This window comes from Nomia melanderi, chromosome 1 (genome assembly GCF_051020985.1).
Source record: "Nomia melanderi isolate GNS246 chromosome 1, iyNomMela1, whole genome shotgun sequence".
In the NCBI taxonomy this organism is placed as follows: Eukaryota; Metazoa; Arthropoda; class Insecta; order Hymenoptera; family Halictidae; genus Nomia; species Nomia melanderi.
This window is the reverse complement of record NC_134999.1, coordinates 28,169,893-28,194,967: the sequence shown is the minus strand read 5'-3', so window position 1 is coordinate 28,194,967 and position 25,075 is coordinate 28,169,893. Positions and strand designations below refer to the sequence as shown.

Here is a 25,075-nt window from a genome sequence, read left to right as displayed (position 1 = left end):
ATTATAAAACCTAAACATATAATTGTAATTAGCAGTATACAACGTTCGAAAACATCCAATATTTATAATTTTTCAAAAGAGGAATATATTCATTAGAAACACGTTAACAGAAGTGTATCGAATCGAATGGAGCATATCTTCATTACATAAACGTCTCTCGGAGCATCAAACAAGGTTTCCTTTTTCCAGGGAAATCCAACATTCCATATTACACTATCTAATATTTTCTGTTGTCACTTTTGTTCGAATAAGTTGTCACCGGAGTCCGGTGATCGGCAAGCGGGCCTGACTCGCGGCGCAACGCGCGTGCGCGGACGCGTAGCTACGCAAGAATCCGCTGTACTGATTGGTAAACGTCGAGACGCTCCGAAACAGCACGCTTACGTGCACCGTTCGCGTCGTCAGTCTCGCGGCGAGCGTCGTACAGTGCGTGTTGTCGTTCGTTTTAATGGTGGAGAGGTTGTTCCGTGTTCCCGCAGCGTTGAAACCAAATATTTCCGCGGATTCGAAAACCAAGCGACGGGTGTGCGTGACAGCCGAGAAGTTAGTGACACTTCCGGCGGGAAGGTATCGACGACGCGTCGGTAAACCGTTTGCATTCGTCGATCACGAGTATTCGAAGGTTAGCATCATTCCAGTTTTTGTAGCCGCGAACGTTTCCGAGCCGTGAAAAATTGTCGTGTAATTCGACGCGATTACTGACGCTCGTTTCTCACTTTTTTTTTCTACTCCTGGCCCATTCTATTCTCCCAAGTGAAAAATATTCTTCTTTATCGCGGGAGATTTTTTATCGGTGAAATTTTGATACCTTTTGACGTATTCTCGTCTGCACTCGAGAGGTTGACCGCGTTGTTTGTCCCGGAAGTAGAAAATGACATTTAAAGAAATTTTCCACGACGATGGAAATGATAATCTTATCGGAATTTTGGATGTTTTGAAATGTTATTGCTGGTTAAAATGTGTGTTCGGTTTATAATTAACGAAGCTGGGGAATGTTATCTTTTATTTTATATTGTATTCGATGACAGTGGATTGTATTTCAGGGATGTAATGTCATTAATCGTATTACAAATCTGATGACGTTAATAGTATGTAAATATAATGAGATGAAATAACACTAATCCCATTAAAAATTCATTTTAATTATTTGTTTGACATCTGTCAATATTTTTGTAAGTTTTCAAAGCGTTTGGCATTCTCTATTTATTCTATAACTTTTTAGCAACCTTTCTCGTTATCATCGTAACCATAACGCTGCAATTTTGTTCACCTTTATTATTTCCATGTTAATCTCTCGTTATGCACAAGCGCTAACATAAATAAATATTATCACTGAAATATAATCCTATACAAATTTCAGTGTGGAACGGCCGTTTATTATTTCATCACTTATGTAGTCTAGTTTTGTATTTTCAATCGGTAATAACAATAATAAGAATAATAATTATTATTATTATTATCATTACAATAATCATAGTAATCATAATTGTAATAATCTTGAGATTCTTTGAACAGTATTATAAAATTATTATGGAATAGAATTTAGAGAAAAAATTGGAAGCAGTCTCGTTAGCATTTGAGGACATTTAGCATCCCTCAGCAGGAGTCTGGACGACGCCACTTCCTTCTATAGGAGTTGTTAGTTTGAAATTCAACGCTTGGTTACTCAGACGAGTACGATTGACAATCAGCCGTGCAATTCCGTTCAATTCAGCCAACGGTCGCGACAAATTTCTCCAATAATTAAACTCTTTGTTTGTCGAATTGCTCTGAATATTCCCACCATCGTAATTCGCGATGTACTTGTACACATCTGCTTACCGATGTCTCTTAGAATTTCGTATCATCTTCACTTTTAACCCCTTGCTCTACAGTTTATTTCTCAACTATGATCGATACACCTACTTTGTGATGAATAATTTATCGAGAAGAAGAAACTAATTCTAGGCATATTCCATATTCAGGACTGCTCTAAAATATAACAATTATAAACAGAAGAATAATATTTAATTTATATTGAAGAGAATCGAGTAATATTTATGCTTATTAAGTTCTGTTTAAAATCTTCACCACGAGTGTGACACGTTATTATAAGACAAAGGGTTAAGGTACTGATCTTAATCTCAGGGACCAAAAAAAAGTATTAATGAGATATGACCCTCAGAGAAATTAACCCTTTGAGTGCCAAGGGAAATTTTCATGCATATTCGAGAAATGCCAGACAATGTTAAAAAAAGATGCATCATTATGAATAAAAAGTCATATTTGGATCAATTTTTATCTAAAGTTCATAAAATTACTACACAATACTAAAAACATGTTAGATTTCCTTTATTATTAATAAGATCAAAAAGAAACTTTTCCCAAGTTCATGAAGGAGCGATATATCGGCCCTCGGTACTCAAAGGGTTAGTGAATGACTTTGATTAAAATAAATATTGACTTTTTTTTCTATTCCAATTGGTAAAAAAAATACATTAAGATAAATCGTAAATAAAACTTTTTTCTGTTTTTGAAAATTATATGATGCTATTATTGAGTCTTAAAGTGCATGTTGGACTCGAGAAGTTTTTTTCATCTTGGTAGTTAAGGGTTAAGCAGAATTTTCATGAAGTAGGAATCAGTTGGCAATGATCAAATTAATTTATTGATTTTTCTTCTGATCAGTAGACATTGTAAACAGGTTAGTAAATAGGCCACTTATTATAAAAGTGTAAATCGTTTTTTATCAAAATGTTTAAAGGTTCGCATTTCAATCGATTTCAAAATAATATTTAGTAAAGTCCAATGCTTTTATTCACATTTATGTGAATTAAAATATAAACAAATACATTCTGTAAATGACCTTTGTTTATATTAATATGCATTTAATAATTACTGGTAAAGTTAACTCGTATATTGAAAATTATAATGTTTCCAGTTGTCTAAAACAGAAGCAGTTAAATGCAAAAGTCACTACTAAAATAAATGCATAGTTCACGTTTATTGGAATAGAGCCTTCACCATTTTGATCAGCTTTCTCTTTCGTTACGCTTAGATTACATTGTATTCAACATTGGATCTTGCAGATTTACAATATTCACAATTAGTTAGTTACTTTAATTAATTAATTACTTATAGAATAAGAAGTGTCATATACAAACTAATAATACATTCTACACAATTCCTTATTCCATTCAAACTGTATTTCACTTCTTGCAAGAATAATACAATTTCTGATAAATTCCAAATTCCTTTGCACAGATTCGATGCATCAAAACATGCAGTTCAGTGATTATTAAACAGTCATCTTATTAGCAATGAAATTCCCGTAAACGTAGCATTAAAATCAGCACAGCATGATTAGAAACGCCAGTCTTCCGCGTACACAATGTACTAGAGAGTTATGCTAAGTACCTACTTGAAGCATTTAACAGTCGCTGATTATTTAATAAGGCAGTTGGTAGCAGTATTTTTTTTTAAACAATGCCCTGAGAAAGTGAGATAACTAATGGGCGCAATTAGTTACTGCACTTGCGATTGTGAATGTGTTAAGAACGGGAAATTCGCTTAAACGCGATCTAATCAGTGTGTGTGCGTACATACATATCAGATGTATCAAGCGGTCTTATAAACCGATAAATGAGTATGACGCTACAAATATTCCATAAGAGGCAATAAACATTTTTATATAATTACTAGGTTGATGAGTTACACGTTTTATGAGAGTGAAACATTTTTTAAGTAGATTCACCTTTGCAATCTTATCTTTATTATCTAATTGAAACGTTTAAACCTTGGAACGTTTATGATACTGAACATTTATTAATAATTGTTATTTTATCTCCTTAATATTTATTTTATTTAATTACAAATTTGTGACGTTCATTTTAATAAATCGATATTGAAATTATATCTATGTTAATTTGTAAACTTCAGGAATCCGACTTCTCATACGAAATATTTTATTTTTAAATATTACGTTCATTCTTTTAAATTAAATCATTGGAAACCTGTATATCTGATTTGAAAGTAGGAAAAGTGCTATATAATAGAATAACAATTTATTTGCGACTTTATCTTCTAATTTAATTTATTATTAGTAGTCGGTTGTTGGATGATAATGTAGTTGTCAAACACAATAGATGAGTTATATATTCGCCTTCATTTTATCGCTATATTCGCATCGCATGATTTGGAAAAGGGAGGAGGATACTTATCTATATTTTCTTGACAGAACTAATTAATAATCCATTACTCATCGCTAATCGTCACACCCACCAAAATATAGCGACATGAGAAATGATTTTACACATATATATGTAGATTCCAGATCACCAGACGCTAGTTCTGATTTCGTCGCAAAATTCCCCGCATCGTTACATTATTTATGCAATACAAAGTCAATTATCTTATAACCATAAGGAATTGTTGGAAATATCACTGAAAAATAATTGTTTTCATTTGAATTTTTGTATTACCTTTTATAAAGACAATAATTTAAGTATCATTTTTTGCTTCCTTGAATTATAACTATTTTATAAACTGTTTCTTCACATTTCTGTGAATGTTCTGTGTAAAGCGAATGGATTTTAAAATGGCGCAGATGACTATAGCTCAAATTAAAATAATTTATACACAAACATAGTTAGTCTATAAACATTGTATTTATCAAACTATAGATAATTACAATTACAATCTTATTTAGCCTAATTATCTTCAATTCATTTAGACTGTTATAAATTTATATTTATATTGGTATGTTCTTAAATTATTTCTTTTTACACGAAAAACACATAATATTCCTTTAAACATCTCATACTTCACTACACATTTTATATATCACTCTTTAACTCTTTGCGGTAGAATGCTGCAATAATAGCGACTTTAAGCTACGATACCTAAACCCAAAAGCTTCAAATGAATAATCTAACTTTATTTTTTTCCAAAATATCAAAAGACACCTTTTATAATTTCAACTTGAAATTAGTTTCATAACTTCAATCACTTTCCCCCAATAGACTTTTCGATATTTCCTCCAATGATTATGAAATTAATTTGTCGGTATATATGTTTAGATTGTACTGCGTAATTTAATAGATTCCGTTCCATTACCTCTTACTAAAAATATACACAAAAGATCGACAGGAACAGTTTTAATTATTCAAATAAGATAGACTGATACGCAACTTCCCTATTCCCTGGTATTCGAGATTTCGATATAGTTACCCCCTTGCCTACAATATCGTGTCAAATTCGTGATGAAGATTTCAAATACAATTTAACAAATATAAATATTATTGAATTTGTTTCAATATAAATTACATATTATTCCTCTGTTATCAATGATTATACCGTAGACTACACGTTGACATACAATAAGACTGGAATTTTCTCTTATTTTCAATAAATTATTGTTAACAAATATAAATATCACTTCATTCTTTCAAGTCTGAATTGAATATTATTTTTCTATTACTAATTGTAATGCTCTGAGTAAACATAGACATAGAACAAGTGTAGAATTTTCCTCTTTTTCTAACGAAATTATGAACAATAAATTATCTTTATCGTACGCAATTGGAAAAGAATCATAGGGCAAGAGGTTAACATTAGAACTACCGAGCATTTAATACTATTAACATGTGGTCCCTATAAAAATGGTAGCAATAGATTATTTTGTTTCTTCAGACATTCATTATAGCACTCAACTGAAACTATTTATTTTCAAGATCATTTCGAATACTTAATGCTTTTATCAGTAAAACACCATACCAGCCAAAATGACTGATTTCGGTTTTCCTGTTTCGCAATCATTAATACCTTAAAAGCATTGAATATTCGAAACGGTTTTAAAAATAAATGATTTCAAATACTACAATAAATGTCTGAAGAAACTGAAAATAATCTATAGTTACAATTTTTACAGGGATTACATATCAATCATATTAACTAATTAATTGTGAAATTTAGTCGTTATTGTTCATTATTACTCGTCAAATACGGGACGAATGCACCTACGGTATATTTTAATAACAGACCAAAGCAAAACAAAGAAGAATTACATGTTAATTTAAAAAAATAAAGAATTCATTGTTGAAAGAATTAGTATCAGGCTTTAAAATGACGCGTATTCTCGTCAAACGTAGTTAACCGATGAAACGCTCGTTAGTTCTAGTGTTAAGATATCAACAATTGCGAAACAAACAAATAGAAACCAGTGATTTTCACTGGTACAGTAATTCTAGTACCCACTACAGGCTTCGCCGAAGTTCAAACAATTTCCAAACAATCCATAAAGGGTTTCGCTATTCCTCAACAGAGCAGTGCATCGGCACGTCCCTAAATTCTCGTACTCGTAACTCGATCGTGAAATTGACTCGCGTGCCCGCCGGTTCCGAGTTAACGGTCGCAAACGAGCTTCACAAAGGGAACTCGATCGTTAATCAGCGGATCCGTGAATGCGATCGGATTAAGGGGAATGATATTTCGTAGATCAGGAAGGGAGCGCCGGGATCCGCGCGAACGTCGAGAGAACGCGTCGCTATGGGTACCCAGCATTGTGGCCCGCGGGTGTAGTGCGAACGCGTAATCAAGAGGAAGCCCAGAGTGAAAGGGAGACGGGGGATCGACAGTTAAGAAAAACAGAGAGGGATAGAGGTCACCGGGGTAGGGGAAAAAGTGCCGCGAGCCAGGATAAGAAACGGACAGGCACGAACGGAGACCGGCGAGAAGGGAAGACAGAGAACGACCGTGGACAAGCGTGACCGGCGAGACTTCGAAAGGCTACTCTCTCGTGGCCGCAAGTGAGAACGGGGCCCAAGAGTGACCGAGACGGCGAGAATAATGCGGACTCGGTACTTCCGCCTTGATCAACAGGACGTTCGGGTCTACTCGTAGTAAGTAGAGAAAACTTGGATTTTCTTGGTGCGTGGATTTAGGGGATGTTTTCAAGGGTAACCGGAAAGACAGCGGACAGGAAAGAAACGCATATGAAAAATAGGCACAGAAAAATGGTGTATAATGATAAAATGATAAAAAATAATAATAAAATAAAATATTTATAATAATAAATGTCTAAATTTAAGAAAATAAAATAAGCATTAACCCTTTGCACTCGATTTATTTTCAATGTTGTTGGGTGCGAACTTGTATTTATTTTTAGGGAAATGAATGAAAGTAATTTACAGCGGTTGAATTCAACGTTTTATATTTATTTCATTTATTATTATTATAACAAGATTTAATTTTTATAATCTTTTGAAGTGTGGTATTTTTTGAAACAATTTCCAGAGTTCTATAACAAATTTGCATTATCATCTCCAGTATGATATACGACTGCAAAGGGTTCAGAAAACGCATATTTATGGAATAAGGCACATGTACGAGAACGCGCAAGAAAAGAGCGGACGTAGAAAATGCGCACATAGCGAAATGCGCGCATAGAGAAAAGCGCACAATGTAAAATACGCAGAGTTCATAACCCGTACATATATGAATTGTACAATTGTAAAACGATAGTGAGGAAGGAGTTCTACATATTTATTAAATTATTGCAAGAAATACTTCCTTACTTACTTAAACAAATTTGTAAAAATATCTAAACGAAGGGAAAGTCGAACGCTAGTCGTCTGCGTTTCGTCGATCGGTGCCTTTTTAAGGGAAAGCGTTCCCGAGTCTCGGGGTGCAATAAACAGACCGAGAGCCACGCTGATAAGGGTGGTCCTCCGACTAAACAGTGCTCTTCCCAGGGCACTCGTTCTGTAGACTTCCCGACGACAACATCGAAGTAAAAAGGTTCTATCTAACACAGTTTTCCAATATTATTTCAGTCCACAAATGCCTATTTCACAAATTATTTATTGTTTTGCAATTCTTCTTAAAATTCAGTAGTTTTCTAGTTTTTTAAATTAATTTTATCAATGTATTATAAGTATTAACGGCTGCTGCTACTGTGCATCCAGAAGAGATTTATTTAGATCATAAAAATCGGTATAGGTGATGCTAGTTTTTCGCGGAGTAGGGGTGCAGCCCACACTTTTCTTTACAATTGTATAATTCATATTTATACGTGTTATGCACTATGCGTATTATACATTGTGCGATTTCTCTCTGTTGTTTTCTTACATGTGCTCTTTTTTTATGTAACCGTTTTTAACCCTTCGTGGGCAAATGTCGCCGTAATGGCGACTTCGAGATTTGACAGTAAAGATTGAAAGATATAAATGAATAACTTTATCCTTAGCGGTTGACAATTTTATATCAACTCTTTGCTGACGAGACTGTTTTAAATTTCTGACATTTGTTTTAGAACTACCGTACCAGTGATGACTGGCTTCTGTTTTCTTTCTTTATTGATATTTCAAAAGCATTGAATATTTGAAATGATTTTGAAATAGTTTCACTCGAATTAATTCACTGTAATTAATGTCTGAGGAAACTGAAAATAATCTATTGTTACAATTTTTATAGGGTTTATCATATTAAATCGTATTGAATGCTCAGTAATTGTAGCGTGAAATGCTAAAAGAAAAGAAAGCCACATGTCAGTTCCCTGTTGGTTGAATAATTAAATTATTCATTTGTAATTTTCGATTTCAGATATCGCATTAATTATATTGCATTAGTCTCTAATTATGTACATATAATTAACAATTGAACATCTTTTCCTGTCTACAATAATGGACAGTAAATGAGGTATTTATAGCTACGTTGCTTTTAAATGTAACTTGAAGTTTACTGTACTCCTTGTAAATTTATTTGATGAGAAAAATAACTTAACAATAACTATTGAAATAATTTTTACATAAATGAGTATAGATTTCTTAATGTTAAGAGAGATATTTTAAATGTGTTATCATGTGGAAGATTAAGAGGAGGTCTTCGTTAAGGCTACGTACATAAGATTGTTACACTTTTGTTCACGCAATTATTATTGCGTTAGAAAGACTGATAACTGTATGGTTTCAGAAGGGCGTAATCCATTCTTCCTTTTGCAATTCCGAGAAACAATAATAACATTATCGTAATTCCAAGAACTATTACCTGAAATAACGTATCAAATTCTATCATACCTACTTATCGTAATCACGACATAAATCTTTTTCAACAGATTATCACTGTTATTGTTGTCCATACATTCAAAAGAAAAGTAAAATCATCCATAATAAATCAACTATACAGCATTAAAAGAATTTATCGACTTAAAACAATACTAATTTTTCTGAAAATGTGAATTCATCAATCAGAATTTAATCAGTCTTTTAGGACAAAGATAATGGAGCATATTTTAGTTAATAAATATTATTGTGACATATGTTCTTATTTCAAGTTGTAAAGACAACAATTTTTTATAGAATATTTCAATAATTTTTTAATTGCTTTTGATTTTCGATGTTGAAGAACAAATAAAAATCTAACAGGATTTGAAATAATATTATTGAGAAAGTAAAAACATAGTACATTAATTACAGTATTCTTGAATTTTTCTCAAATTTAAAAGTATCCTCAACAAGATTAAAACCTAACTAAATCAGTAACGACTAAAAAAGCATAATAGCGTTAAAGAATCGAAAGGGTGATTGGATCGAAGACCCGAAGGACCCAGTAGGGGTCGTTTCATTTTTCTTGCAGACAAATGGTTCATTCACGTGGAAACAGTAGATTCCCTAATGGCGTATTTCGCATCGTTAAAAATAGTTGATTGATTCAAGTGTAGTGTAAATATTTGATTATCCGATTGTTGTTCGATTCCCGATATCATTCGACTCTCGATTGTCGCGTGAATTACGAGGATGTAAAATGAGTTCACCGATGTTGCAATGAAAACTTGAAATCTCGACCTGGAAAGTGCATGGTGGACTGACCGCAAAGTTAACCGCGGATATCCTTCAAAGAAAGAAAACCGACCGGATCATAAACGGTCCCGATTTATTCAAGGACCGTTCCAGCAGGGTCTAGCCGGTCAATAGAAAGTACAATAGAGGTCGTAACAAGTCCTATAAACCGTTACCGTATGGCTCGTTCAGTCGGGCACCTACTTATGTCTTCTTCACGATCGATAGGGACGATTAAAGCACGCGAACTGCGCGATGACGCGTTGCTTGAAGACGCGATAAGCTTTTGGCTCGAATGATTAATCCGGTGAGTTGATTGGAATTTGAAGAAAGGTGAACTTAACACTAAAACCACCGAACAACTAGAGTGACTTATTTACAGTTTTTTATAAAACTTAGAACAATACGTTTATTGACATTTGAAGGGATTTCTGTCTGGAAAAATATGGAAATTTAACACTAGATTTAGATATTTATTGTACAGTTTATTCTATCGTTCCTAGAGCACCTGATGTTCGTTTGTTTAGATCTTGGAAGTTAGGAGTAGAAGAATGGATAATGAGGATACGTATTCGTGCAACAAAAATCGACGTAAACATTTCACAAATAATGTTTATAAAATTTAATGTAGTCAAATTGACGTATTCCATAAACTTAGTGTTAATTAAAAGTCTTTTGCGAAAACGCCTTCGCAATTTAAATATTTGCAAAATAAACATTCTGAAGTATGTCAATTTGAATTTGTAGTTTTAGTGTTAAGTTGGCTCGTACTCGGTCTATTAGCAGTAGGTTTAAGGAACGCAAACGTCTGATGCATATTGAATTTCATAAATGTTAGTGAATTATAATTATTTACGTCGATTTTGATTAATATAATTACACGGATATGTATTCTATGTCATTGTCTATTTTTAAACCTCTAATTTCCAAGATCTAAGTAAATGAACATCAATTTTTCTAAGGATAGTAGAATTAACTGTATAAATAATAGATTTCTCTAAATTTAGTGTTAAGGGAAATGCCATTTTTTCACGAAAATTATAGATTCTTTAGTAATTTTTGTGGAAAAGATAATCAATTTCTTTTAGTTGAAATTCTGCATGTTTTACTCAATAAAAAAATTTTTTTTTTCAATTGACGAGTATACATGTCACCTTAAAATTAAAATGATAGGAATTCTTTCAACGATAAATTATTTATTTTTTCAGATAAACATGTAATTCTTCTTCGTTTTGCGTTAGCTTTTCGTGAGAATATATCCCAGGTACATTTGGCCTGCGTTAGACGAGCAGACACTTCATTATTTGAATTCATTGCGAGCATTATCCAAGATTTCTGAAATTAAATTCCACAGTTAACAGGTTAACAATTTTAATGAATTCAGACCATCCCACTTGGAGTTACCCTATAATTTGTTGATGCTTTCTGTTACGAGAAAGGGTATTATCTAAATATACGCGTGTAAAGAGATCTGCAATGTGAGTTAATTGGTAGTACACAGATGACGGACAGGAACACGTGCAATTGTTCCATTCGACCCTGTGTTCGCGGTGCAAGCATTCTTATGCATTTCGATAACATTTGGAAACTGATTGTGAGGTGTAGCAATTCTCCGCGGAATTAGAGCACTCGGAATTTTGGAGTGTGTCGGGATTCAATGGAAAGAGGCGAAAGAGCACGTATTGATGTCAAGAATGCCATTTTCTATAGTCCCTTTGAAAACAGGGTTCTATGAATACGCAACCCTGCTTCAGCTTGCGAGAGAATTGCTGAAATACAAGAATGCCTCTAATTCGGAAACCGGGTCAAACAGTACGCACGTTTGAATGAACGTCTTTTTTTTTGCTTTTTTGTTATTCCCGCCTGCTAAGCGCAGCTGATAGTAAAAAGACAGACTTTCTAGGACAGGTCGGTGCGGCGAGGACTGTCGGGGAGTCTTCCAACTGACGGTTGACCGAGCTGCATCCACCTAACCTTATCGTTGTTAAAGGTGACTATAATTGCTCTTTGTTGAGCTACTTCTATGTCCTGCAGGCGACTATAGTTACCTATCGTCGTACGTTTCTTACATATTAACTGTTAACTAATGTAGGCGTCCAAACAGACATAACTGTCATAGAAATATTTGTCGCGGTTATTTATTTGCCAGAGTCTAGTTGAAAGATAGATATCATACGAAGGTCAGAAACTACTGCAGGCTTTCAAACTTGTGCAACTATTATAAAAAATCTTACACACTGATATTATTTATATTATTAACATTGTTTATTTATTTATTAGACTCTGGTTAAAAGATATATGGCATAACAAGATTAGATACTGTCTAAATGAAAATGGAAAGAATAGGTATAAACAGAAATTTGGTTGTTGTTCCTAAATGACCAACGACCATGCTATAGTGTTGTTGCACTACATATTCAAGACTCTTCTGAAATGTATTACTCTGTATAGAATTGTTAATCTTTTGTAGACGGGAATTTTTTGACTTCTTTTAAACATTTGCTGCATAAAAAAGCTGAGTTATGAATTTAAATACTAGAAAAAAAGAGAGTTACATATAAATTTCTCGTTATTTGAATAATGAAATTATTCAAATTATTCAATTATTCAGTTGCAGCTTCCGAATTTAGATATCAAAGCTCGAAGTCGCCATTATGACGGCTTTCGACCGCAAAGGGTTAATCAATAAAATTACTGTGCATATTCGTGTAAAATTGGTAAGTATAAAATTTTTCACGCGAAACTTCATCGAATCTCTGAATTCGTTGCCAGTCCATAGGGTTAAGGATTAAGTTAAAATTTGACATTCGTTATAGCTGTGGATGAATTTATTATTGAAGTTTGATTACTTTGATATGTGGTAGTTTATAATGCAATTCTTTTTGCACTTCTATGTTCTTACAATAGATCGTTGCGTAATGTTCAAAGCGTGTCTTAAGACACTGTACAATCATTATTAGTAATTTCATCATATATTTCATACCTATGGAAACAATTGAAGTATTCATTATGAGTGAGACTTTTTGTATTGTGTGTTTGAAAGATGTCATAATTACCAAGCGTCTAATAATAAGTGCTATTTAACGGGATATCGAAAGTAAAGAAACATAATATTGGGTCATCCCATACATAATGTGATTTTTTATGTTTCTTTTATTTTTAAAAATGAAGATAAGCAAAATTTTTTTTAAGTGATTATAAAGTATAGATAGGCAATTTACATATAATGAAGAAGAATATGTCTTAGATTAAAAACAGTTTTGTTCATTTTTATCTTTAAAAATAAAGGAAATGTAGAAAACCGCATTATTTATGGGATGTCCCAATAATTTCCAGTTTAACTTCATGCTAATCAAACGCATGCAATCGATAGTACGGTTAACATTTTATTGTTACGACGTAATTATAAATTGACAACGTCAATTCTTTAGAATATTATTAAAGGATTAATAAAGGTGGGTATAATTTGTATCCAATGAAAAATAGTAAATGAACTTCCGCGAAATCCCTTATATTCAATCGTCTGTATAGCAAATTCTAATCATTATAATTCAACGTGGTATTTTCTGTAGAAGCTGACAAGCATTGTAACTTCGGCAATATCTAGGTTCGTTACTGGTACATTGAATCTAATTAAGCTTCAATCGTGGCTTTCAACGCGAAATAATATTCAATTTCCAGTTTGGAAGGACTGAGAAAAGTGCTTGCGGAAAGAAAGTAGTCAAATTAAGGTAATTGGATTTGACGTTATTCTGCTTTGAATAGTGCGTTAGGCAAACGCAAAGAAAGAGATTTCATTAAGCAGCAATTTTCCGCCGCAAAGTGCGCCACTTGCAGTTGAAGATGAAAATAAAAGAATGTGGTAATTTATTTTAACGTTAAGACATTCGTATTATACTGAACTTATCTTTTTGACGAAGTGGAAGATGTCTAACTGCTAATCATGAAATAAGTGAACTACAAAATGAAGCAATTTTTTCGAATTTCTGTATGTTCGATTTACTCTTTGTACTCGAGGGGCAACTCAGTCGCTATTTGGTTTGATATAGCAAAATTATAAAGGTATAAACGATGAATATTCCTAGCGGAAAACTTTTGAGTGCAAAGTTAAAGTACACGTAATGCTTTGATAGTAAAATATGATAATTCTGTCAAAATTTCATTATGAGAACTTTTATAGTTTGATGGAGTGAGAAACTGTTAATAAAAAAATATTAATGATTTCCCCATTGTTTCGTTGTTAATGATAAGTTCTTTCCCTATCATATGACAGCCATAATAATATTATCTACTAAAGTGTGCGTTTTTAAGCGACCTTTAACTTTTTACAAAATGCAAGTTTCAAGAATCCTTAGGACACTGCGGAAAACTTAGAGTCACAAATCTTGTTAGATAAAGTTAATCGGAAAGTGAATTAACGTAACTAAGACGGAGGCTTTCTAATTTAAATGTAGAGTTTGCAATTAGATCACAGATATTTCTCCACTTTCCAGGTAGTAAGATATTTTAAGATATACTTATTAGAGAAGGATTAGAGAAAAACGCAAAAGAAAAGGAGTTATTCAAAAGAAATTAAATAAAATAGTGGAGATTTTATGTAATATTTGAAGGACGATTTAATAATTTACTTTTTGTTTGCATTCAAGTAATCGTATTATTGTCTTTAAGGAAGTCTGGCAAGTTAAATTATTTATTACGAAAATAGGTAGTAATAATATAATATAACGTAATGTACTAATTGTATTTCTTTTGTATATAGAGAATATGAAAAATTAACATAGCTTTATTAATTTCGTTATTAAGGTATGATTTACACAATACATTTCAAGGAATAAAAGCAATTACCAAATACACGTATTTTATGAATATCGTCTACTCCTGCTTACAATCATAAGTTCGGATAGATTTTGATAGTTTCGATTAATCATGATTTCATAATATTTAGTAAATGCAAAATTAATGGAATTATTGGATGCAAAGCATAATTATTTGTTAATTATGAAGTAATAAAACGTTCTGAAATATATTCATTATAAATTAATTCATCCATAAATTCACGTTCCAGTTCTGCGAGGTGTCGATTAATCAATGTGTGTCTGTCATTTGGAAAATTAATTAATTAATACCGTCTTCATCATGGTCATCGTTCGAAATGAAATTTTCAGTGAAAGTTTTACGTGTGCTTCATTATGACGATGAAATATGTCGAAAATATTGTGTGCTTTTCAGTATTATGATCTTCGAAAGAGTGAATATAACAAAATTATTTAAAAGTATTCTAACATGGTCAATTTATGATGAACAATTATGAAAAATTCCAGTAACTTCAAAATATTATTAAAACAGGTAGTATAATGAATATATTTACTAATTACTGCGTAGACATTGTACAGTTCTAAGTAAAAAATTTACATTACTGTATTAGATAAGGAAGTTGACATTTTTGTTTTTCACTGGTAATTAATAACTAAACCTAAAAACTTGACAGGAAAACATATTTGTATCGTTGTGCCTGCAGAATATGCCTATGTACATATAATGACGAAGTTTTTAATATTATTCCATGTTGTAATGCATTTTAATCAATGTGATTAATCAAATATACGTTACGTGTGTGTTTCAGTGAAGTTATATTTTATACGAGTGTCAGTATAAACTTGAATGTTATTAATCAATTTTTGAAGAATAATTCTCGACTGTAATTCATATTAAGCAATCGTTGAATCGTATTGTTATCAAAACAATCAGAGCGTTGTAAATAATGAAGCGTACATTTTAACTCAGTTAGTAGCCATTATTAATTATTTCTATATATACAATAATTATCGAATGCATCATGTAGTAAACACGACAGTTTGTTTGCAACGACCTAGTAAATTGAGTTAAAATGTAGATACAGATATAGAATAAGCATCAAATTCTTTTCTTTCTCTAATAAGTTGTTAATAATAAACTACATAGCTTTATAAAGCACAGTTGTGGAAGAAATCACAGAACAAGGAGTTAAAGAACGGATTAGAATGAATCAGAAAATTTAAAAAATTCTTAAATGAACCAAATTATCTTTGACTTAAACGTATGTGCTATAACAATCATAGTTACGAAAAATATTATACAACGAATAGTTAATAACGTTCTCATAGAAGCCACATAATTTCCTATAACTCTTGTACTAATTTAACAAAACCAGCAAATCCAATGAAAACCAGACAAAAGACATTAAACTCACTAAAAATTAGTCAAAAAGAAAATCATCTTTACTCAAATCAATGAACTGTTGGGTTGATGCGAAAGTTTTGACGTTTTCTTACAAGAAATAAAGAGAACAGTTCCCAATTGTTCGATAGCTAAACCAGAATCTGGTAAAAACGAAGCAAGAAATGTCCTTTATACACCTTATAATAGTTTGAAAGCAGATGTTATTTATTTCGAACAAAATGTTTTTGTTAACCTCGTAGAAAAATCGTTGAAAAGTTTGCATCAACTCAATACTTATATTTTAAATTTACAATGTTACTAATATATTTAACCCGTTGGCGTATGATTAATTTCTTAACCGTGATCGATACAACTACTTTATTGTTAATCATTTATTAGGAAAGGAACAAATGTTGAAACTTATTTTATGCCTATGTTTATTCCAAACGTTAATGATTGCTAATAGATAAATAATATTCAGTTTATATTTAAAGAAAAATGAGCAACCCTTAAATTTGTCAAATTCAGTTTAACACTTTCGTCCCGAGTTTGGCACGACATTCTAGGCGAAGGTGTTAAGCAAGTAGTGAATTATGTATTGATGGATGTAAATATACGAAAACTGACGATAAGACAATTGTGTACATCAGTGACAAATAGACAAGCCTCGAATCAGGTTACGTGCAAATGATTGGACACGGATTTGCGAGCGTGTAAATGACGTTAGAAAGTTGCGAAAGAAGTTGCTGACTCATCTGCACTGTGGTTTTTTCAACGTTGCGGAACAATTCCGGAGTGTACGTAGTGCTCCAGTGATTCTTACCATTCGTAACTAGCCAGCGTGCGGTTCGAGCGGTAAGAATTACTTGGTTAATACATACGCAAGAACAGGAGAACACGTAATCGTTGAGAGAACATTTAAATTGGTACTTAGAAGACGGGGTGTATGATAGAAATTCTTCAAGAGATTTTCTTTTGGAAAGCAGTTTTAAAACTCATCAGAAATAGTCATTTTTATACTTAATTTTATATTTACAGTTAGTAAATTATTATTATGTAATTATTTATTTTTCAACTTTTCTAATTACAGTAATGAGAAATAAATCGTGATAGTTTTTTGGAATTTCTACAAAATTAACGTACGCTCTTCTTAGAAATATGTAGTCGTTCATTAGTTTCTTCGGAAGTACTGCCAAACTAGTGAGCGATGAAATACAAAGAATAAAAGTATCTTTGAAACCAAAGATTCATTTTTGATGAAATAGGATAAAGTTGTTTTAGGAAAATTTAATTCTGAATCAAATGTCAAAGAAGAATCTAGAGTTTGTTTCAATTAACGTCTCTTTTAAATATTTTTCGTTGTATTTTACAGTACTAATTGCACTGCTGATAGTTACGAAACGTAAATTAAAAGATGGTATTCAAATTCTGACTCAGGATACTTTGGGGCTTGAATCACTCAGCATGAGTAATATGATAAGAATTTGGATTAGTCATGAAAGTAAATTATATTTTTTAATCGTATTTTAAAAAATTTTAAGGTATACACGTACCTTAACATACTTCAAGTCATAGTTAACAAAAAGAAGGTATTCAAGTATCATAAATAAATGTTAATTTACTTATATAGATAATACACAAATATTAGATGTATAAGTTATTTTAGTGCTTCTTTAAAATAAATTTATTATGAGTTTACAAAGAAAATGACACGTGTTTCGAGCTTGAAAATATTAAACAGTATTTTTAATAATTTTATTGAAAGGAAAAATGAAAAATCCCCAAATGAAAGGCAAATATGGAAGTTTCAAACGGATGTATAAATGGTTAAACGATATCGTATTCATTTTTATACTTATTACATTTAAATAATACTTTGAAATAAATATTTATTACGGACTTATTAAAATTCTATTATTTATTATTCATAATTGGCAATTAAACAAGTATTAAAGTAGAAACTACGTATGTATTTAAATCCGAAAAACGTCAATTACAAATGGTAGATACTTAAATGTCACATAAATACATATGTAGTAATATATACATTCTGTATTTATTCTATATTCATAATTCTATGCCTACAAATCTTCTGAGATAATACGATTGAAACTTCCTATTTTTCTCACGCATTGGAGGCTGCCCGTACTCGTCGGCCGGACCCAAAACTTACGGTATTCGAATTCGTGAGTGTACTGTCGTCGTAGAAAGGAAGTTAAACGTATGCAGTTACACACAGAGAGTCCCGTTTTAATCTCTGCTGATAAATATCTTCTGCTGCGTCCAGCGAATTCGAGAATTGGACCAACAAACACCATAAAATGCTTTTCCTTTTTCCTACTATTTTTAATCCTGCTGCAGTCCTCAATTTATCTATAAATTTGAAATATTATTAAAAAAGTAGGAGGAAATATTATTAAAAGTCTATTAACCTTAACGGACCGGAAGTATTTCAAGTTTACTTACCGCCAAAAAATACCGTAACATAGATAACAAGCGCAAACAAATTCATAGAAGTGACCTAGCACAATACTTAAGGTGTTAATTGTAAATATTACAAGCATAACAGTGATAAAAATAGTAAAATGGTTTTTGCCGCCATATACGCGGCATTTGACTCGGTAAGTAAAAGTGCCATGTCGCTTATATGGCAGCATTGGTTCGTTAAGGGTTAATCATTTTCTTATGATATTTTCACATTTGAAAATATCCTTTACAAAATGAGAACGCAACAAAATCAAAAGAAAGTGAACAGACGAAATAATACTTATAAAATGAAAACGTGTTTGGGTAAAAACAATCTCAAAGAACGTAGCAGACTTAAAATTACGAAAAATGTTCATAGGAAAATATTCTTATGAACATTTCGCTTTAGGAGCGTGAAGAATAAACTGGTCGACGTAAAATTGAATTTCTTCTGCTTCTACGTGAATATAAAGATGTGAAAAGCAGTCCAAGTTTTCTAAACGCTTTCTTAAGAATCTATGCATAAATATTGCATACAAAATGATAGGAATAACAACGAATATTTTCTCGCAAAACACGAAAGTGTGGATTGATGTGAAAATGTAATAAAATGTTAAAATTGAAAATGATAAGAAACGTGTATAAACTTGTATTTATTTTTAGGGAAATGAATGAAAGTAATTTACAGCGGTAGAATTCAACATTTTATATTTATTTTATTTATTATTATTATAATAAGTTTCAATTTTTATAATCTTTTAACGTGTGGCACTTTTTAAAACGATTTTCAACATTCCATAACAAATCTGTATCGTCATCTCCAGCATGACATACGAGTACAAAGGGTTAAATATCTCAATGTATGAATACATGGACTTATACCATTTTCAAATTCAATTAAAAATGGTTGATATATTTATTTAAGGCTTATCTATTCAATATACCTATACACATACTTACACTTTTTGTCAATCTATGGTAATGTAACGAAGCTCGAATACCTTCGTATTTTGCTGTGCGTTTAAAGTTGCCGTTCAATACGAGCAAAAAATGTGTGGTCGCGTTGACTATTGCGAAGTGGGACGAATAACTGTCTTATAAGAAAACTTACTACTTTCGATCACTCAAGTGTGCGAGTTTTATGAGATATAAAACTAAATTCTGTTAACTAACAGTTCTTTGCATGCTTTAGGTTTTATTCGATGCGCTTGTACACCTTGCGTTGCTAGTTATACTGAACTGTAAAAGGTTAAAGATTGCATAGAAAATCCATAAGTGAATGCGTTCGAGCAGATTGCGCAAGTATAAAAGATGTTAGATCGAAATGACGCACGGAATGCGTTCGTTATCGTTTCCCATGATCCTTTCTTTCATTATTGCGTCATACTGAATCTATAATACTGAATGGCAATAAAAACTTGATCCTTCGTTCATTTAGATTCTAATGTACATTAATCATTATTGGTTCTGTTGCAATTATGCATCGAAATGTTATTATCGCTGAGCATTGGCGTTCGCGTTATCATAAGTGTTTCTGAACAAACGAGTTGCTAATGGATGAAATTTGTAATTTATCAAAGTACTGATTGTTTTTTATTGAGTTTAATATAAAATATGCTTCATTAAAGATTTTCATAACCATTGATGATTTATTTAAACCTTTGACTACGAAATATTTTTAAAAAAGTAAAGAAAATATTCTTATGTATAATATATGTTGGAATATTCTTTACTATTTTTTCAAATTCGCAACTTATGTCTACATACGTGCCATTTATCAGAATGCAATACTTATCTAGTTTTCATTTATTTTCTATTACTTCCGTAAAACTGCTGAAAAAGTAAAGACATGTAATAAATGTGTAAGGATAAAATAACAAAAATCATATATTTTTATATTTGACTAATACGTACACGTCCATGTTCCTTTATTATACACGGAAATTCTCTAATAAAAGTTGTTTACAAAAAATGGTTCTTTCTCTTTTAACTGATGTATTGGTCTCAAACTTCTCACCGACAGTGTATATAATATAAACATTGTTTTATTTACATGATTGTTTTGAGTTTTTTGAAAGAAATACATTTTACATCTCGACATGTATGAGTTCCATCATTTTTATCCAGGATTTCCCAATTTTACACGATTTCCCAAAATGAATCTTTAATTAAATAGCTAATTGCATATGACCGAAGTAAAATTTGATTTTTAAGCGATTCTTTCACAGTAAAGCGAACAGACTTGTTGAAAAGACGATTATATAGTTTGTACGTTGTTTTCCCCTTCGCCTTGCTACCCATCTTCAAACGCCCCCTTCCCTTTCATTCTTTCGCCGTCACGGTACCTAAGACCTGTACGTGTTTCCGTCGTATTTTCTCTGACATACCTCTGCGTACGTACGCTCCCACGTCACGCGTGACACTCTCAATGACCTACGCAATACGCGGCCGGTGGCATTATAATTTTTAATTTCTGATCCCATAAGTCATTCAGTTCTCCCCGGTCGGAATCGTAACGCATGATCGACAACCTCGATCGGATCTGAACGAAAGTCGTCGAGCCTATTGTTCTTAGCGAATAGTCGATTACATCGAAAGTGGCCAACTTAATAAAAATTATAAGACGTCAGATTATTATGTAATTTATTGTCTGCCTTAATTCCTAGCCTTTTGAAATTGAGTCTAAATAAGGTTGCTTTATAAAATTTAGTTAAAATACGCGTATACTTATAATTTCTAATGAAAGATAAGAAAAAGTCGTACACTCTTCGTTAGTTCTGATATTTTCAGAAATTTTTTATATTTTTTGTAAATTAAAAAAATTTGTTAATTTTTTAATACGTCGACTGCCAGGGTGATGAGAACTTCTAAAATGCTTGAAGACAATTATATGGGGGATACTGATGTCGAATCAAAGTATTCAATAACATAAATAACTATATAAATGATAATGTAATTTAAGAACTATGATATCAAATTATTTATGACCAGTTTCAATACCATTTATCTTCGTTACGAGAGAACAAGTAATATTATCCAAGACGCACAAAATTCTCGTACTGGTCAACGTGTTAATTAAAAAAATTTTTGTTTAAGTTTTTAATTTTAAAAGTTTTTTCTTTAAAATTTCTTTAAAATGGACTCCATTTAATAATCTGTTGCTTAGGTTTAATATCTTCCTATCGTTTTTCATTGTACCCTTTTATATTATGTATTATTGTCCCATCGTGTAAAAAAGAAAGAAGATCTTTTGGTTAACCTAACGGTATCGAGTTTTACTTGTAATCGAAACTGTCAAACATAATTTAACATACAGGAACATTATTAGCTTCACTGCGGTTGAAATGCAGTACCATTTTCCTGTTATCAGTATTCAATGTCCAGAGTAAGTGTAGACTTTCAGTGAAAGTAGGATTCCTTTCTCTTCCCATAAATTGTTAGTGATAAAACAATTTTGGCGAGGGCAGTCGCGAAAGATATCGCAAGATAAAGAGTTAACGACACGTTTCGAAGACATTTTATTGTTTATAAGACTTTAACTGCTTTTATGGGATAACATAAAATCCAGGTATTTGGGCAAGGAAGAATGCGGATAATCACGGAATAATCTTTAAGATGTGTTTAAGTTTTAGGAGTCTGATTTAACCTGTTAACTGTGAATTTAGTTTGAAAACTCTCTCATTTTGCACGCAATAAAGTAAAAAAAAGAACTATGTACACGTCAAATGCAGGAAGAATGCACCTAAGGTATATTTTAATGAAGAACCAAAGCAAAATAAAAGAAGAATTACATGTTTGTCTGAAAAAATAAAGAATTCATCGTTGAAAGAATTATATAATATCATTTCAAGCTTTAAGATGGCGTGTATACTCATCAAACGCCGTTAATTGGTTAATGTCACAGAACGATGCTCATTTCGAAACATATAAACTCCTCTTCATCATAGTTTTTTTATTTTGAATAACTGTGGGAATGATTAAAATATTTATTATAAGTGAGACATCCTGTATCAACTATGTATTGATTTTAACATTTTACTTACGTATTATGGAATATTTTGGATGTCCAATAAGAACATGTAATTTATTAAATTTTAAGTTAATAATAATTGATTTCATTGTACAAATAACGTTGCGTAAAAATATAGAACAGTTAACACAATACAATTACAACACTAAGTGTGAAATGTACGTGCACAGAATGCATTTTGTACGTTGCGCATCACGTTAATTACTCACGGCTAGTAATAGAAACAATTCACTGTCGACTCTCATTGTCAGTCGAAGTATTCAAATACATTTCTTATTTCCTTATTCTCATTAATTCTCTTAATGAACGTAGCATTGTTTATGTAAAAATAATAGTCATTTAGGGATTAAAACTGTATAGCCCTTTTAATTTTAGATCAATGAGATTTTAGAAATTTAGATTAATTATTTAGGTTAATAATAAGTTATGTAGTTTAAAAATATAATATATATAATAGAATTCAATTATAATTAGACTACAGATTTTGATACATTTATGAAAAAGTTGAAAATATAAAAGTGCACATATTGCACGCAACACGGGAAACTATATAAAATATCCAAGATGTAGTGCTTTTTACAGTATCTGTTAGAAAATCTATTTTTTGTGATTATCTTTTTAAAAATTTTAGATTCCATGAAGATACGTAGATTAATTATGGTATTTATACCAATTGGAAGATGTAAATAATTTATATAAGTCGCTTTGTATGTAAATTCTTGCAACTTTTGTATCAAAGTTTCTCATAGACAAGATTGAAACTACGTTTGAACCATTAAAACAGCTTTTCTTACATTTTTCAATTAATTCTTTGAGTGAACGTAGCATTATTTATACAAAAGTAATATGAATCAATTTCAAAATGTGACAGTTAATTGTTGTACAAGGCAGGTTAAAGTGATCCGGCATTCAGTGGGCGAAGGTTAATTTGGGTAATGGGGGTTCTACTGTAATTCAGAGTTGCTGGTCGATTTATGTACGAATCAGGCAGAACAGCAAGGTTTAAATCGTTTTTTAAGTACTACAGCGTTGTGGTTCTTTTCCTACTGCCACTAATAGTGTTTAACCCACTTCAACCCTTTGAATGCCAAGGTTATATTTTTCTGGGCAAAATTCGATATCTTGAACTACTCTATTGTCTCTATTTTTGTTTTGTGAATTTATATTTTTGGAATTTCTTTACTTTTCTCTGTTTTTATTTGTTTATCTGCATACACAGAAAGAAATCTCCTTTTCAATGATTCCATTATTATAAATATAAAATAAGATCGTTTTCTCAATATTACAAACGAAATTATTTTTTTTTATGAATAAAAGCACTGAATCAATTATTATTACAAACCAATATTATTACAAATATTTTGGTAATTAAGGGCTTGTAATATGAGGTTTTCATAAAAATGTATCTTCAACTTTTTTAATATCGTATGCAACTTGTGTATAAACATCAACCTCTCATTTCTTTGCATTTCACGATACAACAAAATAATATAATAATTTTATTACGTTAGTGTTATAATAAGCATTGTAACAATTCAATAATCGATACATAACGAAGCTCAATAAAATTTGATACAGTTACAGGCTTTTCATATATTCAAACCGTTGTTAGAAAGAATAATATTCTACATAATTTTTCTTTTGAAAACTTGTCGATAAAAATGGGAATTTATATAAACATTCAACTAATGATAACACGCTTTATATTCGAATAAATTCGTGATTCTGAGGAACGCGGTTTAATGGGAGAATATAGTGTATGTAAAGTTCATTCTTCATCCCGCTGTCATATAAGTATAACAGTACGTTGACGTACGCATTGTTCCGCTTGGATTCAATCTCGAATCAATCAAAGTTGCCAAGTACATACAATTTGTGTTTCGAGAAGCGTGGAACCTCGTTTCACCACAAGTCAAATCGATTTAATCACGTTGGGGTTCGGAAACTTTGACAAATCCAGGGAAGCTTTGTTCTCTCCGTCTGCGACGTGAATATTACTTGCGTTTAAATCAGTCTTCGAGATTCGTACTCGCGAATACTCGTAAAGTTTTCCCTCTTCGTTTAGGTAATTACATTTCGTAGTTAAATATTTGATAATTAGAATGCTTTATAGTAAATTATGCTATTAATTTAGGAATTGTTGCATTTGGAATGGACAATTTTATTGTTATAGGACACTATGGTGTAAAAGGGGTGTTGACTTTATTTTTAAGATAATATTACGTTATCAAAATAAATAGTTATTTCAATAATTAGTCGTAATTTCAAAACTTCTAGTACTAGAACGTTATAGTTTAATAGGGGATCAATTAAATTTAATGATCCTTAAGTGAAATTCAACGCAGGAACTTCTATTGTATAGGAATTCTTATGTTTGCATTTTTAAATAAAAAAATTTATTTTTAATCGAAGCATAAAAGAATTCTTATTTATTTCTATGGAATAATATAATTAATCCATACACGAAATGAAAGTTACATGTTCTCGAAATATTTAACTAACTTCGAACATTTATACATGTTTGTATTTTCAGCAAAAGTATAATTAATATTATGTTCTCTGCAAT

General features: G+C 31.4%; 1 protein-coding gene across 4 annotated transcripts in view; it reads left to right on the top strand.

Moving 5' to 3' along the window:
* The first annotated feature begins 363 nt into the window (after nucleotides 1–363).
* Nucleotides 364–25,075, top strand: part of LOC116428647 (uncharacterized) — a 122,138-nt gene continuing 97,426 nt past the window's right edge. For 3 of the 4 annotated variants that reach the window (XM_031980523.2, XM_031980520.2, XM_031980527.2), the window contains exons 1-2: nucleotides 364–622; nucleotides 6,475–6,878. The gene's annotated coding sequence lies outside the window, so the exon portion shown is untranslated. The remainder of the gene's footprint in view (nucleotides 623–6,474; nucleotides 6,879–25,075) is intronic. The other variant, XM_031980521.2, reaches the window with a different exon arrangement.